Below are 13,881 nucleotides of genomic sequence, written 5' to 3'. Positions count from 1 at the left end.
ATAAAGGTTAAACAGGAGGCCAGGCAAGGCAAGGCTGTGTGTGTGTTTGGAAAACTGTTTTCCCCGCTTGGCCATTTAAGTCGCAGTGCCACCGCAGATCCGTTCGCATTATCAGCTTTTCGCCTAACCCTATCTTCCCCCTTACTGACGACGACCACGCCCCTTTGGCCGGGCAGTGTCTCAAGTGCGCCATTAGGCGTTTGTTAATGGCCTTTTACCGTTTTGCTGCTCATCTCTAAACGCCATGCAACGAGAGACACTTGAAAAAAAGTGAGAGCACTCGAAATGTTGGTTGGATTTTATGAAAAATTATGGAATCCGCAAACTAATCTGTAGGGGACAGTCTTAGGAAGAAGATAAAGGTTTAAGCTGGTAATATCTAAATATTGTAATTGGGTTTTTTAAAAGCGAATTTGTGTATTAGTTTCTATTTATGAACACTTTTAATATCACTGATATTCTAAAGTGTTTTTAAAGTACTTTCCTTGGCAAAAAACATATTCTTTAAATATATTATTATCATTTAAAAAAAGATAAGGTTTAAGGATATTTTTCTATATATTTTGTAAATAGTTTTAAGATTCTAAAATTCTGAAAAAGATATTACTAATACTTATGAATCTTATAGGCCACTGCTAACAATAAATTATGATTCTCATAGATAATTTTATAAAATGTTAAATCTGTTACTTAAAATAGTTTAAGCTTTGGAATGCCTTTAAATAATATAATTAAATTATATAAATACAACTTTCAGACTTCCTTATAAAATTTTTTAATCTTTTTTAAAGCCTTGTAGCTAAATTTTTAGTAACTTGAACATTTTCTTCATTATTAAGTATTTATAATGAATTATTTATAATTTATTTAGCATCAAATATACGTTTTTACATTCAATTGTAGAAATTCAAGGTTTTCCTTTTGGAACTTTTTGTATTTATTTATCGAATAATTCAAATAATTTCTTCCATTAAAAATAATCAATATTACAAATTGATTTAAAAAATGTTCTTATATTTTCCGATTTTACCAAAGATTTTCTTTCGCTGATTTTCCAGCCCAATTTTCCTTTCCAGTGCAGCAACAAACGCGCTTTAGACTCATTTAATATGCTTAATGACGTCATGTGTGCGCTGTTTTTAAGTAGCCTCCCACTTTTTGGTAGTATGTGTGTGTGTGTGTGTTAGTCCCTGTTTTTGGCTGTGTGTGTGCGTGTGTAAGCCCAACCCAACCCTGCATGCGACAATTCTCAGTTGGCTCTTCTCGGATATTGTCACTGCTGCCACTGCTGCTGCTGCCTTTAGCTTTTTTGCCATTTTGCTGGGTTTTGAGTTTTTTTCTTTCGTTTTTTTTTCTGCTGTTGTTTTGTTTTAGGGGCACTCCTCTTTTGTTGATTTCCAGCCTTCATTGTTGCGTTGGTCATTTGAAATGCAGATAGCCTTGGCCGGCCTCCTGCCCCCTGGCTCCATGCTGAATGCTCCTCCGCCCGAAAATAGACTCGCTTAACTCTTAACAAAACTGCGAATAATAGTTGTTTGAATGCCGTTAGAGCCTTGGGAGAAATCTCACTAACTTGGCCGAGAGAAAGAGCCAAAGGAGCACCAAGTCAAATGGTCTTTATTATTTCTTTTCAACTTTGTTTGGCATATACATATATGACCTCGAAACGAAGCTGATTTGGCAGTTCTTTATAGGTTTCCTTTTTTTGTTCATATGATTTTTTTTATATGTTAATAAAACAAAATGGTGCGGAAGTCTTTGAGTACTCAAATTATTAAGGATTTGTTGGCTAAGCGATTATGTTATATAAATTGTTTGCTGTATCTTTTGAGGCTGATAACTTTTTATTAAAATTAGCGAAGGAAATTCCTACTTAAAATTTTGAAAACCTATTTAATTGAAAAGGTAAAAGGATAGTTTGAATTTTAGCTTTTTTTTTAATCCTTTGTTAACAGCTTAATATTCTTATTTATTTAAAATTAACCCCTTTAACATTTCACACTTGCAAGTGGTTTTTTTTATACATAAATTTCGCTCAGAAGTGTTTAAGGTACTTGAAAAATTTATAAAATATTTCTACGAGCTTTTTTAAAATCAATTTTCATATAAAAAGCAATTATAAACATTTACATTTCCCTCAATTCAGATCAACTTTCAATGAAAACCTCTTGTTAACTGAAGCGTTATAAAATCTATTACAATTTCGATTCCGATTCCAACTAACTGCCCTGATTAGACCTCTTAAGATAATCTACTTTCATTAAAGTTCCGATAACAACTGGAGCGTATTAAAATGAATACATTATTCAAATTTCACTACACAACTCCTCACCAGACTAACTTTCCTGATTAAGCCGCCCCACAGAGAGAGAGAGAGAGGGAGTAGTCTACTTAAGAATTCCTTTTAAAGAACTCGTTTGCCAACTATTTTAACTTTCTACTACCAAGAAAGAACCTTTTGACCACGACACAATAAAGGATGGGTATGGGTGGCTTTATGTGCTGTGTTAATTAAATGCCCCAGACGCTCCTGGGGGAAGTGCATACTGTTAGCCAAGTTAGTTACACTGACCCCAAGACCTTTGAAAAACGGCTAAGCTAATCTGCTGGTCATGTAGCCGTCTTGGCCTGCCATTTAAAGTCACTTGGCTGACACAATCTAATGTTGGCTTTGCATGTTCCCTGGCTAGTGCTAACATGTCTTAGGTGGCAGCTGATTTGGCCCAAAAGACTATACTATATGGCCTAGCCCTAGCTTACACACAGTGTTGTGTTTCTTTTTTTCATATTTGGGTTTTTTGTTTAATTTAGCTTCGTTGTGTTATTTAAATATTTAGACACTCACACACACTCTTAAACTATTTCCACACACCACTCCTTTTTTAGTTGGGGAGCAAAAACTCCACTCCCCAGTCAGGTTTCTGTTCTTTTTGTTTGTATTTTTTTGTACTCTTTTTTTTATATTATATTCGTTTTTTTTTTCTTTTGTTATAGAGGAACTTCTGGCCGAATCCGAAACAAAGTCCGAAGAGTCACACAACTGTTTCTGAAGGATGACGTCCGTTCGGGAACAGCTTGAGCAACAAACTGTTGGCCAAAAGGATTTTTTGGTTTTTGGAGTCGGCCAAAGCTCGTGGCGGAGCTCGTGTTTGGGGCACGCTGTTGCTATTGGCAGTGAAAGCTTTTCCCTCCCCCATTGCATTTTCCCCCCTGTATGTGTTTCATGTGCCGCACACAGGACACGTGCGGAGCTTTTTAGCACGTGAGCCGTGTGTGTTTGATGCCCGGACCTAAACTGGCCATGTGGCTTGGCCTTTTCAAAAAAAAAAAAAAAAAAAAACCTTTCTCAACAAGTGGAAAGCTTTCAATTTGCTATTAATTAGCGACTGGGTCTACTAATTGAATTTCCATGGCCAAGACAGCTTTTTTGCACTGGCACTCTAATGCCTGCTACTCATAGTTTTTATTTTGTGTGGAAAAACTTTCGTAAAGTTTCAAATGCGCTCATTTTCAACCTGTTGACCAGTTTTGTGGGAGTCAGAGGGTGTGGGTGGTTGTGGGTGGGTGTGTGAGCTTCGTCCTTACACAGCAGCAGCAGAGACCTTGCCTTGCTCTTGAAAATGGCAGCAAGCACAGCAGAAGTCGGTTGAAATATTTATGCATGTAAGGTCATCACAGCTATTTGGCTGCACTCCGCTCAGCTGGCACTAAAAATAAGTCCATAAGTAGATATAAGTATAATTCGTATAAGCACACACACAGATATATTTTGCATAAAAAAAATACATACTTAAACTATTATTATTTATCATTTTTATATATACAAAATTACTTAGAGTATTACCTTAAATATTTGATCTCTTAAAAAATATATATTTAGGTAAAATATATCAAGATTATTTATTTAACTTTAAAATATAACGGTTAATATATTTCGATTTTTGGTATATGAAACAGGAAAGCTTTTCACAGCTTTTGGGAAATTGGTTTGAACATAAATTGTTTACGGTTGTAGCCTTTTTTACATTTGTTGCTGATGTTGTCCTTAAATTATCTTAAAACCTTAATTCAAATATATTTCTATATTTAAATCAAATCACCCGAAAAAATCTAATATTAAAAGTTTTCGTTATTTTAATCTATATGACATAATTGTATAGTTTAAATAAATTTAAAATCGAAATTCTGCAAAAATTTTGATAGTCGTGTACACGATAATTGAAAATCTGCTGGACCAATCACTTTGAAATTTGGAACATACTTTTTAAACTAATTCTAGAGGTACTCACTTCGAGATTTTTGTTATTTAAATATTATTATATTTTTTATTTAACAAATTAACTTAATTTCTTAGTCAATTATCGGGGTTTAGACTTCCTATTTTGCTAAAAAATCTGAAAAAAAAATTTAAAAAATAAAAAAGCCACTTGAGTACCTCGGGACACTTATCTTTTAACTAATGCAATATTATTTTTTTGAAATCGGATGTTTTTGTAGACAGTTAGGATGTATACTGAAAAACAACTTTTTTTTGAGGGGCTCAGGAGATTCCTTATTAGTCAGAGAACTGTAAATATATTTGAATACAACAATTTAAAACAAAATTGTTCAAATGTTGTGTTATTATATAGTATTTAATTCATTAAGCTAACTTCACAACATTTTTTAAAAAGTGTGCAGTTTGGCATCGAAATAACATTGCCCCTAAAAGAGGGCTCCAAAAACCGGAAGTACATCGATAGTGAAGTACATCGTTGCTTAAATAAATATCGATAGTTGGTGGTTCGAATATCCGGTGTGGATTTTTTAGGTGATTTTTTTCAACTTTTTGAGACTTTTTAGGGTAAGAGCCAAATTTGCATCTGGTATCACTGTTTTTAGCACCTGTTTAAAATAAAAAAAGTTACCAACGAATACGGACGTGTGTGGGTGGTGCTCCTCCGCGCGAACGTGAATCTTATCAACACAACAATTAAAAATACGAAAATTTGCAGTTTTTTGGAAAACTATACAATTTATTAATAATAATTCATACCGTTTAAGCCCTTGCTTTGTTAATTGTCTGCAATCAAAACAACCAAAAATCACGACCACGAAAAAAAAATCAGTTAAAGACGTTGCCAACGTTTCGCACGCGTACAATTACAGTTAACAAAATAAAAAACAACAATTAATAAACCACAATATTTGTGCGGAAAATGGTACTTGAGCTGAGTGAAAGTGCCAGGAAATTATAAAAAATAATAGGAAATCGGGCGATTTTAAGCAATATTTTTGTGCAACTACCTGTTCTGCAACAAATACAACTACAAATACATACAAAATCGACAACAACAACAAATACTAGCGAGCATCTAACTGTTGCGCTCTGCCGGCTCTCTTCGTGTCTCTCTCCCCCGCGTCTGCGTCTGTGTCGCGTGTGTGGGTGTGTGTGTGCTGTTGTTCAATTGCTATTGTTGTTGTTGTGGCTTTTCGCCAAGTGCAATTATTCGTTTCTTTTGTTTTTTTTAAACAAATTAATGTCCCGCTAAACGTTTTGGAAGTCGTCTCTGCGCACCGCTGCTCCAATTGGATATACGCAAATATATATTTTAACAGGTGCGTGGCCCCAAAAACTAACTGTTTTGCCTAAAAGCGGCTGCTCATTAGCACAAATGCGAAATGGGGAAAAACAAGAAAACCAGAATAAGGTGGAGAATTTAAGAAGGAGTTAAAGGAGGGGAACAAATTCAAAAGAAAATGTATAGTTAGGTGAAAAACTGGTTTTAAAGTTTTAATCTCAGGAATAGAAAAAGTATATGGTTTTAAAATTTTATTAATTATTTATTTTTTGTTAGTTAATAGATATTTCTGTGATGCGTATTTTGGATAGATTAAGACAAAGATTTTTAAAATAATTTTTGAGTGACGTTAAATTAAAAAAATAACTTAAGATTAAACCATATTAATAATAAAGCAATTTACAATTTTGGAGATTATTTATATTTAGTTTTTAATTTTTATATATGTATTTTCCTTTGCTTTGAGGTGATATAATATCAAGTGAACCTGTTTATACCTTTAATAGTTTCGATTAAATGCATTGTTTTTTATTTTGATATTTAAAAGAGTAAGACAAACCTTTAAAATATAAAATATACATAATATGTTGAATATTATTCAACAATTTCTTATATATTTTCCTTTGATTTGAGGTCATATAATATCATGTATCAAGTGTTTATACCTTTAATAGTTTCGATAAAAATTTAAGACAGACCTTAAAAATTATTCTCATAATTTATATACTTTTATTTCACTTATATCTATTTTTATCGTATATTAACCATAATATAATTACTAAATTCGAGACAAACAATTTATAGTTTCCCAGAATTTGAATAATAAATAGCAAGCCGGTATTTATCAATTAGAATTATTAATGAAGTCATCATGTTAATGAATACTTCTTCCAATTAAACGGATATTTATTGACTTGAAGCTTGTGGAGCTCTAGTATATGTTTATATATTATATACATACAAATATTTAGAGAGGTTTTCTAGTATCACCTATAGTACTTTTATTATATTCATAGTAATCACATAAATCCACGAACCCGTCTATAAATCTTCTCCCATAGTTGTCACGCATTATTCTTAACAATATTGATTCTCAAATGTCATTCTGATATAGCTTTGTATGAGAAGACATTTGGGAATTTCCTTTCATTTTCTTTTTACTTTATTTTTCCAGCAATTAAGTAAACGACTTTTGCTCATTTCTTTATTTATTGTGTTTTTTGTGTGTGTTTGTGTGTGTCTGAGACAGTTGTAACATTTTCCACGAATGCGAAAATTCGCAATTGTTTTATTTGTTGATTTTTTCGTACTCCCCCTGCCTTTCTGTGCTTTTTTGTTTTTGTTATTGTTTGAGCCAGGTTCGTGCCAGTCGGAGACATCGTTGACTTTTTGTTTGGTTTATTTCGCAGTTCAGGCTTTTTGTTTCTAGTCTCTTGTGGTTTTATTTTTGGAGCTTGAGGAAGTTAGGCCACCGATTAATTAATCGAAGTGCCACCAGGCAGTGTCAACTGCTTCCGGACCACCTGCCTTATCTGTATTCCGTACAGGATGCAGCCAGGATACAACAGCCTTGCAAGTGGCTCATCTTGCCCTCAAGTGGATATCTTCTCGTAATCTGAGATCCACTTGAATGGGAAAATCCGCAGAGGCAGCTGTTTCCTCTTCCCTCCTTTTGGGTTGCATCATGCTGCACTTTGTAATTTGATATTTTGGTTTTTTTGTGTGTGTGTTTTGCTGCTCACTCATTTCCCCTAAGTGTATTTTGGCCTCTGTTTAACATGGCTTAGAGCCATTTCCCTCCCGCTCTAACGGTTCTCTCTAGACATTTGCACTCTGAAAAGTCTGCAGAAAAACAAGACAACAATACCGGCCAGCAAAAAAACAAAACAGAAATAAATTTTGCTGCTGCTTGGAATATTTTGCCTTGGCACAGTTATGTGGCTTTGGTTATGCTTTTTTTTGGCTTTTGTTTTCTTCATTTTGTTTTGTTTCTTAATTTTTTTTTTTCTTTTTTTTTTGGAAGAGTGCAATGCAGTTGGGGTTGTCTTAAATGTTCCTCATTTAATTTACAAAAACCCCTTTAAAATTTGTAACCCCTGAAATTTTTTACTTAACAAAGAAACCTTAAAATATCAATTAGCAAAAATAATAAATTTAAACTTTTACTAAATTCTGACTTATTTATAAATGCATAAAATATATACAATCTATTTTAAACATTAAAAATCGTCAAAACGTATAATTTACCTTAATTCATGGCCACAAATTCCCTTTCAAATTGACACAAAACCTAATTAATAATTTAATTATTGTATTGAGAAGCCTTTTACAAAAAAATCATTTTAAGCTGAATGCAATAAGTGCAAAACTCAAATAAAATAAAAAACGTACCTTAACATTAAGTATAATTAATTGCTTGAACTTCAATTCGACGCGTTTCAAGGTAAACAAGTTGAAATACAACGATTTCGTATATACACTTTTTTCAGTTTTATTTCACTTGGTTTTTTGTTTTGTTTAAAAACAAGGCAACAAGGAGAACTCGTGCCTGTGGCTTTTGTTGTTATTTTTATTGTGTGCCAAAAGCTAAACAAGAATGAAAAGAAAAGAAAAAGCAGAGAGAATTGAGTTGTGTCAGAAGCCTCTTTAAATTGGGGGGTGAGAAAAGCTCGGCCGAAGGGGTTGATTGAGTGGCTGATTGAAAAGGCAGATGACGTCGTCAATTGAAATTTAATTGGTTTCAACAGCAACCTGAAGAACTCGTTGATCGACCGACACACTGACTGAGTGAATGAACGAATGGATATGGAAATGAAAATGCATTCAAATGCCATTCAATCAAACTGGGTCAAATGCCGCCCCTTCTTCCGTTTCTTCCACCTGTGTCGACGGTTCAATGCACCGAAAATAAGAAGAAGCCATCAAAAAGTGTGTGTTTTCTTTTTAATTGCTTTGAAATACACTGTTAAAAATAAAATACTAAGTGTTGTTCATCAATTGATTCAACTCAAAACTTTTAGATAAACAATTTTTCATATTTTAAAATGCATAAATGTTTTTCTTTAATTTTTACAAAGTTTTTTTTATAACATTTTGATGTAAAAATGTAGTAACAAACTTTAAACTTAAATAAAATAATAATTTAATTTAAAATTGTACAATTAAACCAAGGTTTCCCAACATGTTCAAGCCCTCTTATTTATTTTTGCACAACATATTTCTACAAATTTGTACCTCATTTTTTCTCAGTGTTATAAGTAAGGAAATGCCCTACCACATTCGGTTCTTGTACCTTTTTGAAGAGCCCGCATTTGGCCAAAGTAAATAATTGTGGTAAATGAAAAAATGCATTGCAAACACACGAAAAGAATTCAAAAGTGAGAAGACTGTGGGGGTAGAGTGTGTGTGGGTGTTCAGGGGGGGTGGAGGATGTGGAGGGACTGCCACAACTTGAAACAGGTGTCGCATTTTATGACAGTCGGTTTCCCTTTGTTTTTTGTATTTCTTTATTATTATTGTTCTGTGCGGTTGTGTCTGTGTGTGTTTTGCTTTTCATCTTTTTTGTTGCCGGTGCATATCTCAGACACATACAGCTACAGATTAAATGTCTGGGATAGACTTCCGTATTTACCTTTTCGCTAAATACATTAACTAGGGATTGTTTGTTGTGCTTGAGTAAATTTTGAAGCTTAATTGTTGAAGCATGAAAATTATTTTTATAATATAAAAACGAGTGATCGATAAATATCGATCTTTAGATGTTTCTTCAATAAATCATACTAAATCTTTACTTTCTCTACTCTTTCTTCGATAAATCATATAAATATAAAAACAAGTGATCGATAAATATCGATCTTTCTTCCTCTTTCTGCTATAAATCATTCTAAATCTTTACTTCTTTGAACAATCCACAACTTATCTTCCTGCATGCCATATATAGAACCATTTCTCAAATGCTTTTAGCTTGATCAGAGTTTCTTTTGCCACTTTATCCTGACCTGCCCCAGTCTTCCCTTTAGAATACCGTAGACGCGTCTACTGAATCTGCCTGCCAAGTCTAACTCCATCCATTTCTTCAGCTCTTTCCTATACTATATAGTACTATTCCGTTAAGTAGGGACCGGCACGCCCGCCTCATTATTCATTCAGCAAAGGCATTCACCAAACTCTTGACGTGGAATTTTTCGCTCTTTTGGATTCTCCACGGGTCTCTGTCTCCTCGTTGGCTTCCGCTTTCTCTTGGTGGGCGCCCAGGAGAATTTTAAGCTGGCGGGGAGGAGGAGCACAAATTAGCGGGAACTGCCAGCGAGGCATTCACCGAATCAGAAATAGAGTGTAAACGAGAAAGAAAAGAAAAAGATATGGGGAGGGGATATAGGGAGGGGAGGTATAGGGTGTTTTCTCCATAGGTGCCGACAGTTGGCGGCATAAAAATAAATTCCCAGATATAAAACAAAATATGTCAACATAGGCGTAAATGAGATTTGTCTTTTAGTTGATTCAGATGTTAGGAAGAGTAACTAATTGGTTTTAAAGTATGGTGTATGTGTTATATAGGGTGTGAGTTTTAGTGTTATTGGGCTTAAGAGATCAACTTTTAAAAATGTAAAAATCTTTGAAACACTTTCAGAACCAGTTTGATGTTGTTTGGACTCTAATTAAGTGATGTTTGCGAAATGGAATAGGTTCTTGAAATGTTTGGTAATTTTTCAGAATTTTTCTATATTTTTTTAATAGTTTTTCGTTCCCTATAGTTTTTGTCGCTTTTCTATTTGTTAAATTCCCCCACGTTCCCCTTCATTTCACTCCCTCGAATGACCCAATTTTTCCTATTCAAGTGTTGTAACATAAATTTTCCTCTTTGTTTTTCCAGTCTGTCCCTGCCAACCATTTGGCGATTCTCGAATCGCCGGTCGCCAGAAAGAGTCTTCTGGGAGTCGCTTTGGCGATCATTGGTGAAATAATTTTCGAGAATCCCGAAGAAGAGTCTTCTGGGAATCGCGGTGGCGATTGTTGATAGACTTATTTACGAAAATCCCCAAAAAGAGTCTTCTGGGAGTCGCTTTGGCGATTGCTGGATGACTGTTTACGAAAATCCCCAAGAAGAATCTCCTGGGAGTCGCTTTGGCGATTGGTGGAGGACTTATTTACGAAAATTCCTAAGAAAAGTCTCCTGGGAATCGCGGGGGCGATTATTTGGCGATTTTTTAAGCAGCGTTAAAAACTAGGAAATGAAGGAATGAGGGATTAAAGTACCGTACATAGATGCAAAGCAGAGAATGCGTCCGAAAGCAAAAGAGTTATACAAAAACAAATTGCATTACATTTGAGTGAGAATAGGAGTAACAACCGAACGTCTTTCAATATTTCTGTGTTCATTTAGTCTGACTTCGATCTTTTGTCTTTGCGGTCGATCTATATGTAAATTTTAATTGTTCGGTAAACTATTTTTGTTTTATTTATTTGTTTTTTGTTTTATATTCTTTGGAACTAAAATGAGTTCCTAATCTAAGGCAAACGAATGTTTGATGCTATTTATCCTGAGCCTTGTGAAAAAAAGAAGAAACATGTGAAACAAGTGAAAGAAGTGAAACAAATAATGAAACTGACTTGGCGAGGAACAAATACAAAACGTATTTTCAACGATAAAAGGTATTATTTAAAATAGTAAAATAAATAATTGAAATTAATTTAATTTTAATTTTCTTTTGTATAGGTGTTGGTTTATGAAAGTTCCCGAATTCTTTTGGATTTGTTCATGCGCAGGATAGAATAAATAAGAAACAAAAAAAACCTAAAAATGAAGGAAAAGAAAATAAATATTTTAAATTTAAGCTTAGTTATGTCGAAAAATTATGAAATTAAATAAAGAATGACAAAATTAAAAAAACAAAAACAAAAAAATTAAAAACTCTTATACTCTCTTAAGGCGACACTTCAGCGACTCTTCCACAAGACTCTTCCGCGAGTCTTCCATAAGACTCCTCTGGGACTCCTTCAGAAGAGCCCCCCGCGACTCCCTTAGAAGAGTCGCATTCGTAGGTACATTTTCTCCCAACAGAAGATTGGAAAGCGATCAGAATGCGATGTCGCAGGCGATCAAATTAATCTTCTAGAAGAGTCGCAGGCGACTCTTCCGCGATTGAAATGGTTGGCTGGGGTGTTTTGTACACTCCTGCCCACAATTATACGACACCCCGAAAACTTTAGTTTCGACCCTCGTAGGAATGTCGGGAAGCATATTACAACAAATTCAAGTATGCTGAATTAAAGCTTAATGAATTATGCTTAAAATATGATTTTTTTATCTCTGATTGGACCACCCGTTTTTAAATAGCGTTAAAAAAAGCAGAAAAGCCCGATTTTTGCCATGCCTGAAACTGTATCATAGCTATACGACACATGTCAATTTTTTCGATTTACTTAATATTTTATAATTTTAATGGTATATAAAAAATTGTTTAATGATTAATAGAGCCACTTTAAGCCTTGGCAACCTCAAAAAGTCTCTTAGGCATTGAATTAACAAACTTTTTTGGTAAATATTGGTGTAATGGAAACTTTTGACCCAAAATATCACTTTTAAGGGTCTTGACACTCTAAAATTTCTTGTTATTGGCCTAAGCTCGCCTGACTTAAGTAAACTAAATGTTTTAAATTAAATTCAAGCCAGGGGAGCACGGTGGCCAACCCAAAACTCTTATATTGTGATTATTTATGAAGCGCTGGGTCTCTCTAACTTGGTGAATCCTGCATAAAAACATGATATTTTTCCATATGTTGTTCCAAAAATGTTAGAAGACGATCATGAAATACTTTTTTGTATTCTCCACTATTCATCTTGGATCTGGGAAGCACAGATCAAGCGCTTAAGACGCATGAAAGGCTCCCCCAAAACAGCGTTTTGAAAAAATAAGTTTAACCTCATGTAAATCTGTCCAATAGTGTCAAAACCAATCTGGGCCGTCAAGATAAACATTTTTTTCGTCAGAAAAAATTATCTACCTAAAAAATATTGAAAAAAAACTGTATAATCAAAAATAAGTTAAAATGTCATACTGAGGCCAGTGTCTCCAAGACTTTTTCCTAAAAATTTAAGTTGTTCTGTTTTGTAGCTCATTTTTAAGAATGGAGCCGTCTTTAAGACTACTCTGACTATGTACTACGATGATTTCAGTGTCCGCCAGACAGTCATTCGTGACACAGGCTGACTGCAACTAGCGGCAAGTGTGGCGCTCCAAGCAATCGAATAGCTAAATCTAAGAATTATGCGACGTTCATGGCGGTCGGGCAACTTGGGATCCTTCCAGAGCTTTGCTTCACTCCATATTAATCCGAATTTAAAAAAAACTTGGGATAAAACAACGTATTTGATACATTTTCTGCGATATTTCGCTTACATTAAAGCCAGCATCGTTGTAAGCCCTTATTCTTCCCTTTTTTTCATCGGATAACAAACATCCACTTGGCATTTTATTTCCAAATCATTAAAATGTTACCAGAAACATAAAAAAAATTATTTGAATCCAAATAATTACCTCTAGCCGTTAAAATTGACATGTGTCGTATAGCTATGATACAGTTTCAGGCATGGCAAAAATCGGGCTTTTCTGCTTTTTTTAACGCTATTTAAAAACGGGTGGTCCAATCAGAGATAAAAAAATCATATTTTAAGCAGAATTCATTAAGCTTTAATTCTGCATACTTGAATTTGTTGTAATATGCTTCCCGACTTTCCTACGAGGGTCGAAACTAAAGTTTTCGGGGTGTCGTATAATTGTGGGCAGGAGTGTATAATTCATCAATATTGCTTCAATCTATTTGGTTTCTGTCTCTTTCCTTGATTGTTATTTCATTGAGTCTGTTTTTTTGTGGGCGTTTGTGTTTTTTGTGTGTTTAAATTTGTTTGCTTTTGAGGGGCGTTTACTGAGAGACTTTGGGGGCTAATTTGGTAGATAAAAAAGTAGATTAGGCCCTCAAATAAGAGATAATAATTGTTGTGGGATAATGTCTAGAAATTCTTCCCTTTTAAGGTATGCCAAAATGTCTAGATATTTATATTTCTCTCTATAGAAAATAGGAAAAATGAATTTAGGAAAATTTTGTACAGAATAATTTATTTCATTAATGTTAATTAGAATTGTTGATTTTATTTTTTATATGTATAAAATTGTTGACACTTTTTCTGTTCTGTTTTAGTAACTCAACCAATTGATTATTCCACCGCTGAAAATTCATCCCAAAGCACGTTTTACATTTGAAATGCATTACGGTTTAATGAAATTCTCGCTTTCAAGCGTTAAACACGTATGTTTTTCTG

General features: G+C 34.0%; 1 protein-coding gene across 4 annotated transcripts in view; it reads left to right on the top strand.

The window, feature by feature from the left end:
• The first annotated feature begins 4,898 nt into the window (after window positions 1-4,898).
• Window positions 4,899-13,881, top strand: part of nuf (rab11 family-interacting protein nuf) — a 53,366-nt gene continuing 44,383 nt past the window's right edge. For all 4 annotated transcript variants that reach the window (XM_017167472.3, XM_017167471.3, XM_017167470.3 and 1 more), the window contains exon 1: window positions 4,899-5,598. The gene's annotated coding sequence lies outside the window, so the exon portion shown is untranslated. The remainder of the gene's footprint in view (window positions 5,599-13,881) is intronic.

This window comes from Drosophila kikkawai, chromosome 3L, assembly GCF_030179895.1.
Source record: "Drosophila kikkawai strain 14028-0561.14 chromosome 3L, DkikHiC1v2, whole genome shotgun sequence".
NCBI classification, from domain to species: Eukaryota; Metazoa; Arthropoda; class Insecta; order Diptera; family Drosophilidae; genus Drosophila; species Drosophila kikkawai.
Note: the sequence above shows the minus strand (reverse complement) of the source record. Positions and strands in the feature narration are given on the sequence as shown.